The sequence below is a fragment of the Notamacropus eugenii genome, chromosome 4 (assembly GCF_028372415.1).
Source record: "Notamacropus eugenii isolate mMacEug1 chromosome 4, mMacEug1.pri_v2, whole genome shotgun sequence".
In the NCBI taxonomy this organism is placed as follows: domain Eukaryota; kingdom Metazoa; phylum Chordata; class Mammalia; order Diprotodontia; family Macropodidae; genus Notamacropus; species Notamacropus eugenii.
Window position 1 is genome coordinate 374,379,769 of NC_092875.1, and position 22,499 is coordinate 374,402,267.

Sequence of the window (22,499 nt, forward strand, 5' to 3'; positions counted from 1 at the left end):
TTTTAAAATCATTGGCCAGTTTTTCTTCTGTTTCTTTCTTCAGCTGTTCCAAGAGAGCTGCTTGTGCTTGCAAGAAGTTCATGGTCCCTTCTGATGTTTCAGATGGAAGTACAGTCCCAGCTCTGACCTCTTTGGTATTTGTGTTTTGGTCCTTATCCACATAGAAAGGTTCTATGGTTTTTACACCCTTCATCTGCCTTTTCTTGTTCATGATCTTGACTAAGTGTTGTAGCTTCTGGTTCTTTCAGTCAGTAGCTATGGAACTTTGTGTTGAGCTGATGTGTGAAAAAGCTAAAACCGGGTTTTTGTTTTGTGTTTCCCCAATCGACCCTGGGGTTAGCTTGTTAAGTGTGTGGGGAGTGGTCTGATCACAGGAGATCTCCTCAGCTGAACTGAGGCAAAGGCAAGCTCAGGGAATGGTGATCTCAGCTTCCCTATTGTCTTCCCATTTCCCCTGGAATGCTGAGGCACGCCTAGATGCTAATGTGTGTTCCCACCCCTCCTGGTGCTCCTCTCCTGGCACTGAGGCTTGCCTGGGTCCTAGTGCGAGTTTTCTCTGCCCTGGGTCCTGTGTCCTTCCAGTTTGCTTCCACCACAATAGGAAGAATCCCCTTTAGCTATTTTCTTAGCCTCAGGTGTGATGAGACTATTTGCCTCCTTCTGCTGTTCCTGCTGAACCAGGATTCTTCTGGGGAAATATTTTATGGTTCTTTCAAGGTCATCAAAGGGAGAGGAGAGAGCATTTACTGATCACTCCACCATCCTGGCTCCTGGAATTTCAAGTAGGTGACTTACTGATGTTTAATCTTCAACTGAAAGTCTCAGGAGCTGCTGTGCTGATATCTGGCCCTCAGTGGCTCTCACTGGCTTGGTTTGGCTCGTCTCCTGCTCTCGGTGCTGCTCCTCTAGTTCTGCCTGCCGCTCTCAGGTTTCTCAGGTGCCTTCTGCTCCGCTGCACTGACCACACTGTGCTGTGTACTGGGAGCTCACCCTCACAGAACAGATCTTTCCTGTGGACCTTCCAGTCTAACCTGGGTTCCGAATCCTTCATAGTCTGTCTCCCACTGGATTCCGCACCTCCAAAAATTTAGTCAGATTCTCCTTTCAGAGTAATTCGGAGGAGTTCGTCCAAGATCTTAGGTGAGTGGTTGCTCTCACTCCACCATCTTGGCTCCACCCCCCTACCAGAAAATCATGATTGTCAGGGGCGGAACCCCGACCACCGCATCAACTCACCCTGCCCAGGGTCTTCAGACGTCTCTGGCTCCCCTCTTGGGGATCAGGGGTAGAAATTATCAGGCAGAACTCCGGAGGTGGATAAGAGCACCTTTATTACGTGATAGTCAGCCAGAAGTCCCCCCCGTTCCCCTTCCGTGTTGTGCCTATATCCCCCAGAACTCGCCCTCCTATTCCGGGTAAGCCCCTCCCCAGTTCCTCCCTGAGGGCGGAGCCCAGCCCAGTCCAGTAGAGCAGTCCCAGTGCCAGCGTGGCAATGCCGCGTCAGCAGTGCCACCATGGCAAAGCCACGTCAGCAGGTCCAGACCCTTGGGGGTCTCCTATCCTCTCAGGGGGGCCCAGGTCCAGAGCGCTCCTCACACATGATAAAAAAATAGAGTTTAATATTCGGGCTGAAGGTCTCAGGAACTGCTGTGCTGTTATCTGCCACTCAGCGGCTCTCACTGGCTCTGTTCAACTTGTCTCCCACTCCTCTGGTTCCACTGACTGCTCCCAGGCTTCTTGGGTCCCTTCCACTCCACTGTGCTGACTAAGCTGCACTGTGTGCTGGGGTCTCACACTGTGAAACAAATCCTTCCCGTGGACCTTCCAGTCCAACCTGGGCTCTGAATTTGTCACAGTCTGTCTCCCACTGGATTCCGCACCTCCAAAATTTAGTCAGATTCTCCTTTCAGAGGTATCCGAAGGAGTTTGTCCAAGAGCTTAGGTGGGTCGTTGCTCTCACTCCACCTTCTTGGCTCTGCCCCCTTAAAAGTTTTACTAAATTCAAAGTAATATTTAAATCCCTGCTTTTATAATTAGTTTTGAGAGGGTTGTACCAAATAACCTTAGGTCCTTTCAATTTCTCATTCATTTTTCTATGATTTTAGCCTATGCATTCTGTTACCTTGACTATATCTTCATATCTTCTGGGAAACAGTGGAGCATATCAGTTATCTAGTGGACTCTTGCCCCAAATTTTCTGACCTTATATTTCTTTGGTTATACTTTTAGTGTAATTACATACACAACATTTTTTTCAACACAATTAAGTCATTTTAAATTCAATGTATATTAATTTCTGCCATTATAATTTTGTTCCTGAAAGCATCATTTTACTCATAAGCCCACTCCTCCTCCAAATATCTAAGCCATATTGTTTTATATATACTTTCTATTAACCCCTTAATAGTATCTCTTTGGAAAAGTAATTATGCCTTCTAATTACATCCTTTCCTTTCTTCTGTCATGATCTCTTAGAAGACATAGACATTTATGCCCAGAGATGCAGAAAATTCTTCCTTAGTAAGCCATTTTTATTTATTGGTCATAATCAGGTACAGAAGAGTTTCATCCATCATTTAAGTAACAGAATCATCATTAAGTAAAGTATCAAAACTTCTTCATTTTTGGAAAGAGACAAATTAGTGGATTTTTCAATAGTCAATGTGTTCAATCATTAAAGTCCATATTAGCTTTTGAAACTGGCATTTTATCGAATCCACTCCAATATAACAAACATTAAATTCTTCTATGCTCGTGACTCTGTACTACCTAAGGCACACAAAAAGAAAAGTAAACCAAAACATCATCCTTACTCAGAAGGAATTTAAATTCTATTTAGTCATAATTCCAGAACTACTGATCTAGTTCTATTTTAGGTGAGGTGGTCTGTCCTTTACTCCCTCCAAAATATTTCCCCACAGGGAATATGTCTTTATAATATATTTTTCTACACTTTTCAAGGGAATGTAAGCATGAATAGCCAAATATAAAGGTGGATTTGTTTTCGCACAAATTCTCCTCAAAGATTAATGTCAAATCCATATTCTAATATACAGAACCTAAAGATCCTTTCACCTTTAAAAAAGACTCATATAAAACTCTGGGAGCAATTATATTTGATACATACTGCAGCTATTCTGGAAAATACATTCTCTTTTAACAGTTGAAGATGTGTATAGAAACAAAATTGAGAGAACAACTCAGTAAAAATATACTCAAGGGGAATAGGTAGGAAGAAAATCACTCATTGGTTTGCCTGAATTTCAGTAATCTACTATTTATATGTAATTTTCTAACTACTGTTTGTAAGATTAAGATTGAAACAACGCATCTTGAGAGAAGTGGTGGTTTTATCAGGGCCTTTTATAAATTATTGCATAATTTATAAGTAAATATTGACTTTGCTGAGATGGATAACACTTATTGTCTACCATGTAAATATTTATACAGACAACTTAAGAAATAATTAATCTTAATATTCATTGAAAACTAAAATCAATGAATGTAGCATTATATATTGCCAGCTACTGTAAGCAATACAACAGAGTAATATTAGCAGTAATGAAAATCTATATTGCCTCATGTTTGAAGAATACATACGTGCATACATTTATATATATATTCATCAAATACATACACACATTTGTACACACACACATATATATATACAATAAATATATGTATATACATTTTAGCATAGATAATTATTTTTATTAATTAAATTTTAGTTTTCAGTATTCACTTTCATAAGTTTTAAATTTTCTTTATCTCATTCCTCTCCCCCCTCCCCAGATGGTGTGAAACTTGATATAGGCACTATATATACATTATAATTAAACACATTTTCACATTATTCATGTTGTGTAGAAGAATTAGAACAGGAGAAGAACCAAGAGAAAGAAAAAAAAAATAAAAGAAGAGCAAATAGTATGCTTCAATCTACCTTGAGACTCCATATTTCTTTTTCTTTATGTGGATACCATTTTCCATCATGAGCCTTTTAGAGTTGTTTTAGGTACTTGCACTACTGAGAAGAGCTAAGTCTCTTAAAGTCAGCCATCACACAATGTGACTGTTATTGTGTACAGTGTTCGAGGAGAATTATTTTAAATTGCTTATCAAAACCAAAAAATACATTTAGCTATTTAACAAAAATGTAAAATGTTCATGTACCCAGTCAACTTGATCATAAAATTTCCTAAACCTCTTTTAAATAAAATTGACCATATTTGGAATTCTGCTTAATGCTTATTAAATGACTATATTTGCAAAAATCCATGGAAGATGTACACATTTATAAGCTAAACTTGTCTATTATCAGTTTCCCCTAATAACATATTCCTTTATGGTTGAAAAAAGAAAATGAAATTTAATTTTAATATCACTTCATTGCATAAAATTCTGTGTGAAACATGAATACAGTAATATTGTTTTCAAGAAAAATGGATTATAACTTTCTCTCAAAATGTGATTATTGATATTAGTACAATTATATTAACTAATCCGTAGTTCTAAAAGTTCTCACTTACCTGGAATATGAATAAAATCAGAAAATATTTCAAAAAATAAAGAAAAACTGCTATTGGGTAAGAAGATGTTATTTTAATGTCTCATCATTAATGCTTCATGTGTATAGATAGATAGATAGATGATGGATAGGTAGATAGATAGACAGATAGATAGATAGATAGATTTTTTTCTGGTAGGAGAACGTTTTCAGTTAAGTACATTTTTTTTTTGTTCTCTAGGCATGATTATAATAGGAGTTACATGGTTTTATTAATCTGGGGTTGCAAAATTATCCTAAACATCATCTAATATAACCAATCATATGATTCATTTCCAGTAAGTGATCCTTTGATTTGTTTAAAAAAATCTCTCTCTCTACTCCAACTCTTTACTGGGAGATATCTTTTTTCCCTGGCAAGTTTTTCAATTTCTGGACAATTCTAACTCTACCAGCTATTTTTCAAAATCATGAGGAAACTTTTTTAGTAATTTTCATATGTTGCTTCTACTTCCACCTCCAAATCCAAGCAAAATTAATAAAGTTTCTCTTCAATATAACCATTTCATAAAAACCTGGAGACTCCTTTAATGTTACTCAACAGATTTATTTTTTCTAGGTTTGACATCATAATTTCCTTCAAATGATTTTTGTGTGGCATGATTACTAGTCTCATTACTATCAAAAATTTCTTACACTTGGTTCAGATATTCTTATCACTGCTATAATATGGCACACCATATGTGATAAGATCTCCTGGTTCTGACCAAGGAGGTTAACAACTCCCTCTGTCTGGACACTACACTTTTATTAATGAAATAAGAGATCATCATATTTTTGTCACATAGGGTGCTTAATCTAATGATGATGTGAATAGATACTTCTATGAGTGAATGAAAGAATCAGCAATTATTTAGCTAGTAATTATTATGTACCAGACATTTAAAAAACTCCTTGAGAAACAATACCAAAGAATGAAAAAAAAACATTGATGTCAATGAAATAATATTCTGAGTTATGTTTTAACATTTTTGGCAGAATAACACAAAGTAGAGAAATTTTTAACGGAGAATCTGACAGGCACACAAACATACTCAACAAAGTCCATATACAAATGAAATATAGCAGAAAAATATAATTAATGATCAAGAACTAAGATGTTCATAATCCTCAAGCATTAAGTTAGTCAAAAATCATTAAGATCTGACTATGTACTACCTATTGTGCTAAAAATAAAGATGAAAACATGGTTCTGGCACTTAATATCTTAAACAGCAAAAGAGCTAGGATTAAGTCCAAAAATAACTTATCCAGCAAAGTTGAGTATAATTCTGAATGAAACAAAAAGGATTTTTGGTGAACTGAAAAATTTAAAAGTAGCAAAAAGACAAGAGCTAAATAGAAAATTAGATATATATGATACAGAAGAAATATAAGGAAAACTTTAAAGTCTAATTACAAAAGATTCATCACAGTCAAACTGTTTATGTATTGGAGATATGAAAATGTTATCAATATTCAAAATAAACTGTTATCATTACTAAAGTACTTTGAAAGAAAGGTTGGGGTTGAGATGTGCACAATTGGGAGATTCTAAAAAAAGCAAAATTGGGTAGGCAAAGGTGAAAGGGCATAATTATATTATAAAAATGTAGTGTGAAAGGAAGAACTAATATGGAAGGAGCAAGTAGGTGTGGAGAGTTGGAAGTGTTAGAACTTCACTCTCATTTGGGCTGAAGAGGAAACAATGGAAAGTTGTGGAAGTCTTCTGAACAGGTACAGAGGTGAGAAAACTGGAGGATATAATGGGGAAGACTTCTAGACAGTGTATGAATTGGAATTTTCAACGGCAGAGAGAATGAGGACATTAAAGGGGTGTGCGGATTGAGATTAGGGGGTAGGGGAAGAGAATATGGACTTTTGGAGAGGTGAGTAACGTGGAGGCTGGGAAGCTGGAAAGAGAAGATAAGGTAACAAGGATAGGGTAAAAAGAGAGGTTAAGAAAACAATAGTGAGTAAAAATAAGATGGAGAAAATTCACAAATATCATTTATAACTTTGAATGGGAATGGGATATTTACTGTGGCTCTCTGTTGTAGCAAAAAGCTGGAAATTGAAGGGATCCCTATCAATTTGGGAATGGCTGAATAAGTTGTGGTGTGTGGTTGTCATGGGGTGCTGTTATGCTATCTAAAATATTGAACTCCATGATCTTAGAAGGTGGTGGCCCAAGGTATATTTTGTAGTGCATTTATACCATCACTGATATGATATATAGTTTGTGGTTTTACAGAACCGAAGAACTGGAGATTTTTATAGGGGGTCTAAGTGGCAATCTAGTACCAAATGTTCCTTAAAGAAATCCCTACTATCCCGTACACAAAAGTAATCATCCAGCCTCTGCTAGAAGTCTTCCAAGGAAACAGAACCCATGACATCTTAAAGTAACCGATTCCCTTTTTTTTTTTTTCACAATTCTCATCATTTTGCTTGTCATCATTCCAACATTTCACTCATTATAACTTCGAATATTTTTCATTGTTTTACATTCTGGGCCAAACAGAATAAGTTGAATCTCTCTTACAGAGAACAATCAAATATCCCCAGTTTTTTCAACTGATTTTTGTATGACATTGACTCAAGTTACTTAATCCTCCCAGCTACTTTCCTCTAAATATTCTCCAGTAAATTATTCTTATCTTTAATCTTATCTTTAATTGCAATGATTAGAACTAATCACAGGACTCTAAATGAGGCTTTATGACCGAGTTTAAAAAAAAGAATAATACCTTCCTCCTTCCTAGAATCCTTTATGGGGTCTCTTATTGCAATCAAAGATTACATTATCTTTCTTTATGTTACATTACTTACCTTTTAATGCATATTACATGGCACTGCTGACTCAGTCTTAGCTTTCAATCCATCAACTTCCCTAAATCTTTTTTTTTTGATTGTTGTTTCATTACATGTCCAAAATCTTGAATTTACCTTCATTTGTTTTTGTACCCAGGCAAGGGACATCATAATTCATACAAATTCATGTCATATTCTTAGATTCAGGCACATTTCCTAGCTGTAAAGATGTTTTAGGAAACTTATGTTCTATTACTTCTTTTCATTCTCTGTTTACTGGTAATTCCTCATTATCTCTAAGCATATTCATGTGTGCCCTACCTCCAATTCTGAAAGAAAACAATCATTTGATCTTTCCATCCCTAATAAATGTTGTCCTTTATCTCATTTCTCCTCAACTACACCTACTGATTTCCCTGCTTTCTTTTAAGTCTCAATTAAAATCTGATCTTTTAAACTTCACATCAGTTGGGAATGGCTAAATAAGTTGGGGCATATGCTTGTAATGCAATACTATTGTGCTATATGAAATGATAAGCAAGATGGTTTCAGAAAAACCTGGGAAGAATTTTATGAACTGATGCAAAGTGAAGTAAGCAGAACCAAGACAACACTGGGCGCAGGAACAACAGTATTGTACAATGATTGACTGTGAATGACATAGTCATTCTGATCAATACAAGCATCTAATATAATCCTGAATGACCTATGAAGAAAAATGCTATTCACCTCCATAGAAAAAAGCTAATGGAATAAGGATGTAGAAAGAAACATACTGTTTTTTAATTTAATTTTTGTCCTTTTTGTGTCATGAGTAATAAGAAAATATTTTGCATGAACTAACATTTAAATGTATAATAAATTGCTTCCCTTCTCATTGAGGGCAATGGAAAGGGAGGGAAACAGAGAATCTGAAACTCAAAATTAAAAAAAAAAAACTGCTCATATTATATTTTACATGTAATTAGAAGAAAGGTAAAAAAGAATGTAGAAAAAGCAGTTTGCATTTCTTCATTAGGGATTTTATTTTTAAGATCAGGTCTTTCAGACAATTTTTAACAGAATAAACTGTTCTGTCAACTAGCCCACAGCCCTGTCTTTTCCACAATGTCTTTGCATGTGATACTTTAAGGCTTTGACAAAATTTCTATACAAACTGCTTCAACTACATTCACTTCCATCTATCCATCTTGTTATTCTGTTAAAAAAAATCATACATCTGTTCTTAGAAAACTAATTTGCTCTTCCTCAGTTTTTAAGTTTCTTCTGAGTTCACCACAGCCTTTGAAAGATCACTGACTAGAACTCAGCAATCATACATGCCAGTTCTTTCAGAATTTTAGAATGTTTTATTATCTCTGTGTTTCATTTGAGTATCAATCCCTTATTAGCTTAATTTACTTTAAGTCATTTATTTATGAAAAGGGGTGGGGAAGGATGAGTAATTCTGTCTCCTCTCTCTCTCGTTTGATAATTTAGCCCATCTATCGCATTATACTCAATTTGTAGTATGCATATTAGTATAAAGGTATCAAAGAGATGCAGGTTAATGTGGCATCAACTTAAATGGAATTAATACTATGAACATTTATAGAGGAACAATATTTTTCATTAGTTAATAAATATGTTCCTTGGTAGATTCAAGTATTTCATGTTTCAAAGGACATATGCATCATTTGATATACAAATGTCTTTCCTTTAATTTTTTTTATTTTCCTGAGTTATTCTTTTTATTGTGATCCATATACTTTGAAATGTGATTCTATTGGAATTTGAGAATCTTAGACATAACTAAAAGTTTTACAAAATGCACCATTCAAAGGACAGGCTAAACAAAGAATGTGTAGTTCCTGAACATTATTTATGAATGTGCTTTGACTAAAATGAGAAAATGGAAAAAAAGGAAACAATTATGAATAAAGATTATGAATAATACACACTGGAAAGTGAATGAAGGCAGTAGGATTGCTTTTAGATGAGTGTTTTCTGATAAGTTGTTCTTATTTATTGAAAATGGATTGTTCTTCACACTGGAGGCAGATCCCATTCTCACTCTTATTCCTGATGCTCCTCTTGTAAGGGCTACATAGAATGAAAAATGCTTTCTAAGTGACTACTTTTATACATTAGATTTTTTTTTTTTTTAATGACTGGAAATCTACCTGACCAGAATGAATAGAAAGTTCCCCAGAGAGTATAAAAGTTAAGAATTGGGCTGGCAAAACATAAAATGTTAACACTGTAATTGTTATGGTGCCTGGTTAGGTTATAACTGTTCTGTGGTTGAAGGGTATTGCTCTTGGCTCCTGCTAAGTGCAAAGCAAAGGATCCTTGACTTCTAAAATCGGAGAATGGAAAGACACAAAATTTAGATTTAGTTGCCTGAGTAATTGGCCCCTGTTCTAAGGATTCCTGGGTGAAAAAAAATTTAAGCTCTCATTTTAGGCACAAAAGATGAGGATAGGTGATTGGGGAATACCTCAAACTCTTCCAATATTAGTAATGTGTTTCCATGGAGAAATTTAGAGGCTCTTTCCAAAACAGCTGAATGTATTTAATTGAAAAGATTGGAAGTTTTCTTGTTTGTTTGTTTGTCTTTTATTGCTGTTGCTTTTTTGGGTTACTTGTTTCTTTCTCATTTGGGTGAATTGTTTTCAAGACGTCAATCAATCAAACAGTAAGCATCTCTTAATCTCCTAATATGTGCCAGGCATTGGGTTAGATGCTGGAGATAAAAAGACAAAAAAACAAAAAAAGAAATACTCCTTGCTTTCTAGGTGTTCACATTCTAATAGAGGAGATAAGAATCTATATAGTCATATGGGAAATTGACAACACTGACTTGGGATTGAAAGCATGAACAACTGAGTGGTAGTGATGGATAGGAGAAAGATTTCATGAAAAAAGTAGTGCTTGATTTGTGTGCTGAAGGAATCTAAGGATTCAAAAAACAAACAAGAATCAGGAGAGAAAGTACATTCTGAGTATAGCTAGTGCAAAGTTTCAGGGGTAGAAAATAAATTGCTGTTTCTGAGGACCAACAAGAATATGTGTAGTAGAGTACCTGGAGAGGAATAATGTTTTGAATCTGACTAGTCTAACCTGATCCCCAAACCCCTGTTGAAATCTCTGATACATTACAGTAATATAGAGTGTATCAGTTTGAGGTATCAGTATACCTATACTTACAGAGAATTCCATAACAAAGCATTTGTACCTAAACAAAAAAGCAATTAACAAATGAAAAATTTGCTAAAATACATCAATGGAATTCACTTTATAATGAACACACATGAGAACAAAACAAAACAAAACTGCAAAATCTTTAAAGAAGTCACATTTCCCTAGGGTCTCACAAGGAGGGCTTATTATTATTGTTGTAACAACAACAACAGCAACAATAATAATAATAAAAATAATAATAATAATAAAATTTGGGGGAGACAATCCCTCTAAGAGTTCCTGCTAAAGTGAAGCTCCAAATTAAGTCCAGATAACGCCCCACATACAATGCTGACTATCTTTGTCCTCACTGTCTTAGGGCCAAGTAGGTTGAATTTCAACCCAAATCCACAGTGGATCTGCCAGTCTTATTAAGGGTGGCAGAGAGAGCCTAGCCTTTCTAGATATGATTCCAGTTTCAAGTGATTATGTTTTGTCATCTGTAGAGATGATCTCTTCTACTCTGGTTCCATTTAACCAATAAGAGATTAGCTCTTTTAAAGGAACTTTTACTTCAAAAAGGATAATTACAACTATATAAAATCACTCTCCAATTGGGACACACAGCCTTCCTTCCCTCTTGCACTACTTCAGATTGAGAGGATGAATAGGAGAAGGGGATTAGCTAAATTTCTAGAGAGAACAGCCTCAGGTCCAAGTTAAAGAAGAATCTTGGACTAGATTTTCAGGTTTCCTGACTTCTCTAGTCTTCCATGCCAGCTTGGCTGGCTATAACATACTGCCTAGAATCTTGGCTTCAAGGTCATCATGGTTCAAAGTCCTGGGTGGAGTGGGTTCAGCAGCAACCATCACCAATGCTGGCAGCAAAAGCTCAGGACAAATTAAACTCAACAGAGAAAAACAAAACAAAAAACTTTACCAGGCCCATTTTTTGAAGTGCTTTAACAGAAAGACAGAGACAGAGACAGAGAGAGACAGAAAGAGAGAGAGAGAGAGAGAGAGAGAGAGAGAGAGACAGAGACAGAGACAGAGAGAGAGAGAGAGAGAGAGAGAGAGAGAGAGAGAGAGAGAGAGAGAGAGAGAGAGCAAGCAACTGAGCAAAGGGCACTACCACAGAGTACAGAGAGTAGAGAATAAAAAGGAAGTGGTAGGAACCCAGATAAGAAGAGGAGAGAATTTGGATATACACAAAGAAGATGTAAGTATGACATCGATCTGTTGTTCCATGTTTCTGTAGTGTCCATCTTTTCATTTCGGGTTTTCTTGGCAAAGATACTGAAGTGGTTTGCATTTTCTTCTCAAACTCATTTTACAGATGAGGGAATGGGGCAAACAGGGTTAAGTGACTTGCTCAGGGTCACACAGCTAAGTAAGCATCTGAGGTCAAATTTGAACTTATGAAAATGAATCTTCCTGGCTTCAGGCCCAGAACTCTATCCACTGAACAATTAAGGAAAGATTGAGACAGGTAGGAGGAAAACCAAGATGAGGCAGGGCCACTATAATGAAGAGAAGACAACAATGTCAAATGTGATGGAGTGGTGAAGAAAGATGAGTACTGACAAAAAGTCATTACATATGGCAATTAAAATATCATTTATAACCTTGGAGAGAATAGCATTAGTTGAGTGATTAGGACAAATATTAGAATGCAAAAATTTTAGAATGAAGAGAAGAACTGATGTAAAAATAGGCAGCTTTTAAAAGAAGTTTTCCTGACAAGAATTCATTACAAAACAAGAGATAAAAAATGTTATGAAATACAAAATTGATAATTTTGATTACATTAAATTAAAAAGGTTTTGCACAAAGTCAATGCAACCAAACTTAGAAGGGAAGCAGAAAGTTGGGAAACTTTTTACAGCCAATGGCTCTGGGTTTGTTTCTAAAAGACCTCATTTCTATAGCATGTAGAGAACTGAATCAAATTTATAATATGTCAATCCCTAATTAATAAATGGTCAAAGAATATAAACAGATAGTTTTCAGATGAAGAAATGAAAGCTTATTGTCATAGTAATATGAAAAACTGTTCTAAATCACCATTGATAAGAGAAATGCAAATTAAAACAACTCTGAGGTGCCACATCATACCTACCAGATTGGTTAAGATGACAAAATAGGAAAATAATAAATGCTGGAGGAGATGTGGGTAAATTTGAATGCTAATGCATTATTGGTGGAGTTGTGAACTGATCTAACCACTCTGGACAGCAATTTGAAACTATGCTCAAAGGATTATCAAACTGTACATATCCTTTGATCCAGCAATATCACTATTAAATCCATATTCCAAAGAGATCATAAAAAATGGGTAAGGGACCCATAAGCACAAAAATATTTTTAGCAGCTCTTTTTCTGGTGGCCAAGAATGGGAAATTGAGGGGATGTCCATCAATTGGGGAATGACAGAACAAGTTGAGGTATATGAATGTAATGGAATACTATTGTGCTATAAGAAATGATGAGCAGGCAGATTTCAGAAAAAAAAAAATACCTACAAAGACTTATATGAACTGCTGCTGAGTGAAGTGTGCCAAACCAGGAGAACATTGTACACAGTAACAGCAACATTGTGCAACAACCTTCCTTGTTAGACTTCAATCTTGTAAAAAATGCAATGATCTAAGACAATTCCAAAAAAATCATCCTGGAAAATGCTATCCACACCCAGAGAAAGAGCTATGGAGTCTGAATGCAGACTGAAGCATACTATGTTTTATTTTCTAATGATTTTTCCTTTTTTGTTGTTATTCTTCTTTCACAACATGACTAATATGGAAATATGTTTTATATGATTATACATATATAGCCTATATCAGATTGTATGATGTCTTGAGGAAGAAGGAATGGAGGGAGGGGAGAAAATTTAGAAGTCAAAATCTTAAAAAACTGAATGTTGAAAACTATAAATCAATCAATAAATATTTCTTTAAAAGAAGTTCCATTAGAAAAAGGTAAGAGATATGGGACAGCATGTTATAGGTATCATAGATTATAGTGGGTGTTTTTTTCCTCTTTCTGTTTTTGATTGTGAAGACTTGAATATATTTATAGGTATCATAAAAATGCTTGCAAATGGAAAAGGATTGAAGATTACAGAAAGAGAAGAGATTTCTGTCTGTATTGTGATCAAGGGTACCTTGTACAACGGTTGGCCTTGGGAAAAGAAGGGCTACCAGAAACTGGCATAATAGAGTAGATATTTATGGATGGGGCTACACCACTAATTTAAATGAAGAAAAAGAAAATTAAAATCTTTGCAACAAATGTGAATGGTCAATAGAAATAAATTTCTCCACTTTTTTCCACAGATGTATCTTATTTGCCATCTTGAATCTCTCACTTCTCCAAGAAGGGTATATATGTTTAGATACAATGTAAATAAGGAGCAAGAAATATCATGGGCAAGTAAGAGAAAGTAAGGCAATGTCATGAATGCAAATGTTCTTTGGTGGAGAGTGTACCTCTCATTTTTGGCTATAAGCGGAGGCAGAAGAATGTCTCACTAAGTAGAATGCCAAAGACTCATCTTCTTGAGTTCAAATATGGCCTCATACCCTTACTAGTTATGTGACTTTGCGCAAGTCACTTAACTCTGTTTCCTTCAGTTTTCTCATTGATAAAATGATCTAGAGAAGGAAATAGCAAAGCATTCCAGTATTTTTTGAAGAAAATGTCAAATAGAATAAAAAAATGAGACACAATTGAAATGACTGAATAACAAGTGGTAGAGGAAAGTTAACCAGAGAACTCTCAGATGCAATAATAACAATGGGAACCTACAGCTTTGGGCAATGCTTCAAGGCTTCCCATTTTTCTCATCTTCTTAAGGGCAAAGATTTGTAGATTTCATTTATTTTATATATGACCTGTCTCACCTCTCCCAAATTAATAGTACAGTGTTTTGCTCATGGTAAGTGCACCAAGCAAATCATGTAAATTTTAATATGTTACTGTAACGAGGCTTTTCTTTGCAACTGCCAGACTTTGCAACTACAAAAGAACTCCATTCCTACTTATTAAAAATGCTATGAAAGTTTTATAAAAGTGGAGGTGTTAGCACCAATGTCTTGAAAAATTAAGAACATAGATAATTATATTCTGCTTATCTAAATTCCCTATGCAGTTCAAGGAGGAAGAAAATAATAGTATTTTGTATTTGCATAATGCTTTCTTTCAAGAAGTTCAAAGTGCTTCATAAGTACTTTTTGGTTACCCTTCCCTGTGGGGCCAATAAAAAGGAAAGAATAAAGATTAGTTCTGAATTCTTCTCTTTCTGGCTCTGTGTGAAAAGAAATGATGACCTCAGATTTAAAGAGATGCAAAATCCTATCTTCACTTCTATGATGAAAGATAGAGAGCATGGATTCTCTTTCTATGGATTAAAACAGTCAAAACCAGATTTTGTTTTATGAAATTCCAACAGTAAATCATATAGTTAACATTGTTGATTTGATCAACTCTGTTTTTAAAATGGTAAATTCAAAATAGATTGGTATGATTTCGGAGAGAAAGAGAGAGGGGAGATAGATGGAGAGATGGAGAGAGAAAGGAGAGGAAAGGAAGGGAGAAGTAGAGAGAAGAAGAGAGGAAGGGGAGAAAGGAGGGAAGGAGGAAGGGACAGAGGGAAGGAGAGACGATGAGAAAGAGAGAGAGAAAAAGAGAGAGAGAGAGAGAGAGAGAGAGAGAGAGAGAGAGAGAGAGAGAGAGAGAGAATAGGAGAGTGTCAGAAATAGAAAATACTATGCAGTCTAATACCAGTGAGGACATCATAGTATCACAGTTCTTGACTATCAAGGGACATTTGAAGTCATGTTATCTATTTGCTTCTTCATAGATAAGAACCATGAGGAACAAACAAAGAAAGTAAATTACCCTAAAGGAAATCATGTAGGTGTTTTGTTTTTTGGGTTTTTTTTAAGTAATCTGGGATTACAAACTAGGTTCTTTTCATTCCTCTACATTATACTGCAATGGTATGTGACTTTCTGTTCACATTTAGAACTAGTGATTCAAAAGGCATTTTTCTATCTTTTAAAAGGATAGTTTTAGTTAGACAGGAATCTTTATGTCTAACGGACAGTGTTTTGTTTTTTTTTTAAAGAGTTTTCTAGTATAATTAAACAGTCCTGAACAGTAATTATGTTAATGAGAGTTAAAGGTGACCCTCACACATTAATGAGCCTGCCCATTAATGGAAGCTTGATTAGGGGAAATTTGTTTTGTAGAAAGGCCCACACCTTTTGCTAATTTCTAATGAGTCACTGGTTCTCAAGGGTTGTGATGCCTTCTGACTCTGAAAAGTGTATATATACTCTAGGGAGAGGTTTTGCTCGAGTCTTACTCATTGAAAGTGTTTTTTTGGCCAGAGGAGACTATGGGTAGCCCCTAAGGACCCCCTCCCCCAACTTTGAAAACCTAGGTATTTGTGCTTCTCTCTCTGGTATGTATGTATATAATAGTCAGACATTTGGATATGTCTGTTGATTAGTGATCCATATATTACTTATGGTCAGACAATTGGAAGACCTGTCTGTTGGTCTTTATTTTCTCCATTTCTATTTTCTTTGAAGTTTAGGGTGCTAACTTTTCCCCCTGAACTAAGTGAATTATATATGTACTTGATTAAAATGATTGCTGACCCCTCAAAAGTTTCTTTCCTTGGCCAAGATGGTAGAGGAGAAGCACAGACCTGCTCAAGCTTTCCCTCTAAAACCCTTAAAATACCTGTAAAAATGACTCTAAATACATTCTAGAGCAGCAGAAACCACTAAATGACAGAATAAAACAGATTTCTAGCCCAAGAGAGCCTAGAAGACAGACAGGAAGGATCTCTAGCACCAGGCTCAGAGCACCACATAGCCTGGCATGGTCCACATGGCACAGACAGGACTGGAACAGGCTTCAGAGTGCCTAATCCTGGGCAGCTGCCATGATTTCCAGGTGTCTCAACTCACAACCACCAAACACAGCTTCAAAGTTCACTGAGAAAGCTCTCACTTGAGTGAGAGGGGACCATGGTTGGGCCCCAACCCCAGGGTGACTACAGCTGCTGCTGCAGCAATGGCCACTTATGGAGCTCTCAGCCTATAGATCCTGGTGGAATCAAGCTGCTGATCTGGATTTCAGTCTTGAGGGGCAGTACTGGGGTGAGGAGGAATTCTGGTGTGCTGAAGTTGGTAGTGGCTGTAGAGAGAGAATGCAACTATGGTTGCTCACATACCAGAGCACAGGCCAGGAGAGGAGTAAACACCTCTTCGTTGACTATAGAGACATGATGGAGGAACTGAAAACTTACAGGTCCCTAGAGATAACTCAGAGAATAGGTGCATAAAACATCTGAAGCCTCCACTTGACAAAGGACTCAAAAGTCAAGTAATGGACTGGGAAAGTGCCCCAAAAGGGAAAAAAATAAGATTATAGAAAATTACTTTCTTGGTGAAAAGGTATTTTATTCCATCCTTTTGGGTGAGGAAGATCAAAGCATAGAATTGGAGAAGGATGAAAGCATACAACTGGAGTAAGACAGCAGGATTAAGGCTCTTACATTCAAAGCCTTCAGAAAATAAAAGAAGATAAAGTGATCACAGACCATGGAAGAGCTCACAATGAATACTGAAAATCAAGTAAAAGAAGTGGAGGAAAAATTGGGAAGAAAAATGAGAGCAATACAAGAAAATCATTAAAAATGAGTCAGCAGCTTGCTAAAGGATACCCAAAGGATGCTGAAGAAACATGTCAAAAATAGACTAATCCAAATGGCAAAAGAGGTCCAAAAAGTCAATGAGGAAAAGAATGCTTTAAAAAGTTGAATTGGTCAATCAGAAAAGGAAGTTCAAAAGCTCACTGAAGAAAATAGTTCTTTAAAAATTACAATGAAGCAGTTGGAAGTTGATAACTTATGAGAAATCAAGAAATTATAAACCAAAACCAAAATAATGAAAAAAATAGAATACAGTGTGAAATATTACATTGGAAAATAACTCATGGGGAAAACAGATGCAGGAGAGATAACTTAGAAATTATTGTTCTACCTGAAAACCATGATCAAAAACAGAGCTTAGACACCATCTTCTGAGAAATTATGAAGGAATACTGCCCTGATATTCTAGAACCAGAGGGCAAAATAGAAATGGAAATAATTCACTGATCACCACCTGAAAGAAGGAAAACTACTAGGAATATTGTAGTCAAGTTCCAGAGTTCCTTGGTCAAGGAGAAATTATTGCAAGCAGCCACAAAGAAATAATTCAAGTATTGTGGAAACACAATCAGGATAACACTGGATTTAACAGCTTCTACACTAAAGAACTGATGGGCTTAGAATATGATATTCCAGAGGTCAAAGGAGGTAGAATTAAAATCAAGAATCACCTAAACAGCACTACTGAGTATAGTACTTCAGAGAAAACTGGAATTTCAATGAAATAGAGGACTTCCAAGCATTCTTGTTGAAAAGACCAGAGCTGAATAGAAAATTTGATTTTCAAATATAAGAATCAAGAAAAATATGAAAAGGTAAACAGGAAAGAGAAACCATAAGGAATTAATTAAAGTTTAACTACTTACATACCTATGTGAAAAGATATGAGACCTTTTTCAGTATTAGTGTAGTTAGAGGGAAAATACTGTACACACACACACATACATACACAAATACACACACACACATATATATACACACACATATATATGTATAATATATACTTATATACACACAGATTTATATATATATATATACATACACACATATATACTTGCATATACATACACTCAAACATATATGTATATATACATATATATATATACATATATATATTATATATATATATATACACACACACACGTGTGTATGTGCATAAATATAGTCAGAAGGCACAAGGTAAGCTAAATTTGAAGGGGGAATACCTAAAAAAATAAAGGGAAGAATGCACTAGGAGTAAGAGATAGGAAGAAGTAGAATGTAAGAAATCATCCCACATATAAGAGGCAAGAAAGAGATTTACAATGGAAGGGAAGAGGGAGGAGAGGACAGGGAATAAGTGAGCCTTACTCTTGGCTTAAGGAGGGAATAACACATACTCAATTTGGTATGGTAAGTTATTTTACCTTGCAGTAAGGCAGGGAGGAAATGGATAAGAGAGGGAAGATAATAGAAAGGACAGCAAATTGGGGAAATGAATAACTAAAAGCAAACACTACTGTGAGGGGACAGGTCAAGGGAGAGAATGGAATAAATGGAGGGCAGGACAGGGCAGAGGGAAATGTTGTTAGTCTTTAGCAACATAACTATTATGGAAGTGTATTTGGAAGTGTTTGTATGACCTCTATAGAATTGCTTGCTTTCTCAATGAGGACAGGTGAAGGAGGGCAGGGGGGCAGTAAGGGAGAGAATGGGGAACTCAAAGTTTTAAAAATGGATGTTATGAATTGTTTTTGTATGTAAGCTTCTTTCCTGTATGTATTTTATATAGTTCATCAGTTGGAATGATATTTATTCTTGCTAAATCTACCCCTTCTCTCAATAGAGCAATAAACAATTCCTTTCTTGTCAATCTATTCTGATTTTGAATCCAATGGCTAGTTACTCTTTTCTCATGAAGAAATTTATCTTTTTCACTGATTCTTACCACCCAAGGTACCAAGGATTCTCCCACCCTTTGGGTGAACCATCTCAAAATATTTGTGACCTCCTGATGAGTAAAATCCTCAATTATGTCCTGAAACACTGTGGGAGCCCCTTGATTCTCCTGCTTCCTTCTTATTACTGGAAAAACCTCAGCTCACTCATTTGTTTCATTTCCCTCCCATGCAGTCTCCTGGCCTGTGTTTGGGTCCCAATCAGGCCAAACATGTGCAAGGGCTGCATTCATTTTTGTGCTGTTAATTTTTCACCTCCTCCTGTGAGCCAAAACAACAACAGCTTTTTTTTTTCCTACCACCTGATACAGTTTAGCTTGCTCTTCTGAAGGATTGTTCAACATAGAAAGCTTCTCTTGCAAATCAGGTAACTCCTCTTCTATCTGAGCTATCTCCTCCAGCATTTTGTCTCTGCTTTTACATATAATTTGATAGCTTGTGAGTGGGATAGACTTAGTGAAGACTCCTCAGATTGTAATTTTTCTCCCAGGGGTGAAGTAAGGCCTAAAGGCTCAAGGTTACAATATTTTTAGAATAGAATAGTTCCATATAAGGATATAAAACTGTGTAGCGTATTAGGATCTCAATGATTGGACAAAACTTACATAATTCCTCGATGTCTTCATTTCAAAAGGGATTGGTTAGATTTCATGTCTAGAATGTAAGACCATATTCTCAGCTAATGAGGATAATGGTCAGTGGGGGGAGGAGGGACTTGCGTTAGGGTCTATATAAATCACTGTCCTGTTCTTTGTCTTCGGCTTTCCTACTCCTACAGGTGAGTCCCGCTTCTCGAGAAGCGAATAAATCACTTTTCTGTCATCACTTTGAGAGGCCTCTGAGTAATTGATTTATGTAGGGACCTGAGCCATCCCACACAGTTTGGGGGCACGTACCGGGATCTGTGACCTTTCTGAGAGACGGCTGACAGCTCAGTTCAAGGACTTGGGCGCCCGTTTGGAGATTTCCCCATCGTCCTTGAAAAGGGCTGCTGGGCCTCCCTCTCTGCAAGGTAATGACCTGAAGCAGAGGAACTCAGTGAAGACAGAAAAGAATAGAGATAGGGACTCCAAAGACTCCGAAGCTGTGAAGTGTGTAAAAATGCCAACCGGTTGGTGTTGAAGTTTGCAGTCAGGCAACTTGTACGGGTATAAGACCCAGCGGTAAGCACGGAGGGGGCCTGGCGGTCAATTCGTTGAGTCTTAGACTCGGGGAGAAGGTGACGACTCCCAACCAAATTAGCGGACTGCGGGACCCCAGGGTGATGGGCCCCACCAAAAAACGTTTGCTGGGTGACTGCTGGTGACGGGCGACCCTCACCTGAGAGCTGGCAAGAGAAGCTAGCAAGGGAGCTAGCATAATTTGTTGAGTCTCAGACTCGGAGGTGTTGGCGACAACCCTCGACCAAAATGAGACAAAAGCAGTCCAAAAATAGAGCTTCGGAGTGGAGTCAGGAAGAAATACCGGTAAATAGTCCCTTGGGAAACTGATTACAAAATTGGCATGAATTACCAAATTATAGAGAAAAGAATGCAGAAGAAGATGATTAAGTACTGTTGTTTCGTATGGGGTGAAAAGACATCGGAGGAGGAGGCACAATCTGGCCCAAATATGGTTCCTCTGAGGATTGGGTTTGCCAAAAATTTAAACCTATATGTACTATTCTATTCTGTTAAATGTTTTGTCTGTATATGTTGTGTTGGTATTTCTGTGTGAATGAAAGTCCGTGTGTCTCTGTTTTTCATCTGATAAGGTTGTAAATTTAGCCAGCCAGCCAGCAGGAGCAGAAAGGCTGAGCTGAACTGTCCTTGAAATTCCTGTTACTCCCTTTCTTCAACCCCTCCAGACTACTTTCAGAGGGGCAGAGGGACAAGGAGGGAGAGAAAGGAAAAAAAAAAAAAATCTTTTTCCCTCAGACCTAAGAGGCATGCTGGCAACCATTTAACCATTTCCTGCCTCACCCAAAAGAAGAAGTTTTAGTGTAATGGGAAATAACAGAAAGTTAAGTGAATTCATTCTGGTCGTATTTGGAATTGTGAATAGGTGAAATGTGTCATTCTTAATTTAATGTTTCAGATAGGTTAGAATTTATTAAAGTTTGGTGGAAGTAAGCAGAAGATTAGAAAGTAAAAAAATCTCAAGTAAGCAACTTAGAGCTGAGAGTTTTGGATTTAGGTTTAATTAGATCAATATATTTGATGCCAGACAATGTATTTAAAGTAAAAAGATAATAAGTTTAGGTTTTTATTTTTCTTTGCAGGGTGGGAGGGCCAGAAAGGGGTGGCCTTGGGAATCCTGGCACAAATAAGAGGAGGGCAGAGACACCCAGGAGCATTTCTGCCAAAAATGTTAGATCCATTAACAAAGGATAGGTATTTGTTAGATGCAACATTAATCTAATGTAACTGTTACACGATTTTAAATTTTGTAATTTATTAAAAACAGATTGGGGTTTTAAAAAGATGTAATAGAAATTTGATAATTTGAAACTTACATTTGGTTATAAAAAAAAAAGAGCTGAATAGGTTAATGGCTTCTTTTTAAGTTTTAAGTAAACTTAAATAAGTTTAAATTTTTAGGTAATCCATCTAAATATTGTATTAGAAATTGCATTGTTAAGCTAATTAGTGAATTGGTTAAAAAGAGTTGTTATGAATTGTTTTTTTGTAAGAGTTTTCTTGTTGTAGCATTCTTATTAAGAAAATGAGAATGCTTTAAAAATGTACATGTATATATATATATATAGGTGTGATTTTCAAGCCTGTTTCATCTGAGCATGTATTATGTTAAAAGTTTATTTCTGTTGTTGAAAAGGAAATTTTAGCTAAAATTGTTTTTGCCATGAATCAAGCATTTACTCTAAAGTTAATTTATGGGCAAATGTGAAAAGGCTTTGGGTTTAGGTCCTTTCTTGTGATTTCTGTCAATTAGTTTCAAGGGGATTGTGATAAATTGCAAACTGTACATAAGAGAGGAAATATTTGTTGTATTAAGAAATACTTTGTAAAATCTTTCGTATGGGTTTTTGGAAGGCCTACCTATCCAATTTGTATCTGTAAGTTACAAAAGTGGGAAGAATTTAGTTTCTCTAATAGGATTTGAAAATGCAATTGGTGTCATCTGAAATTTATTGTTCGGGTTCATAGCTAAAACAATTTGTTATCACTTATGAAAATTATGTTTGCCATTTGTAATTCTAATGCTAAAACCTAAAGCTGGTACACTGTGTGTATATGTGGGAAAAGAAGCAGTCCTCAGGCTAGTAACAAGTACAGCCCCAGCAGCTGAGAAGATTGTATATAGAACTTGCTTT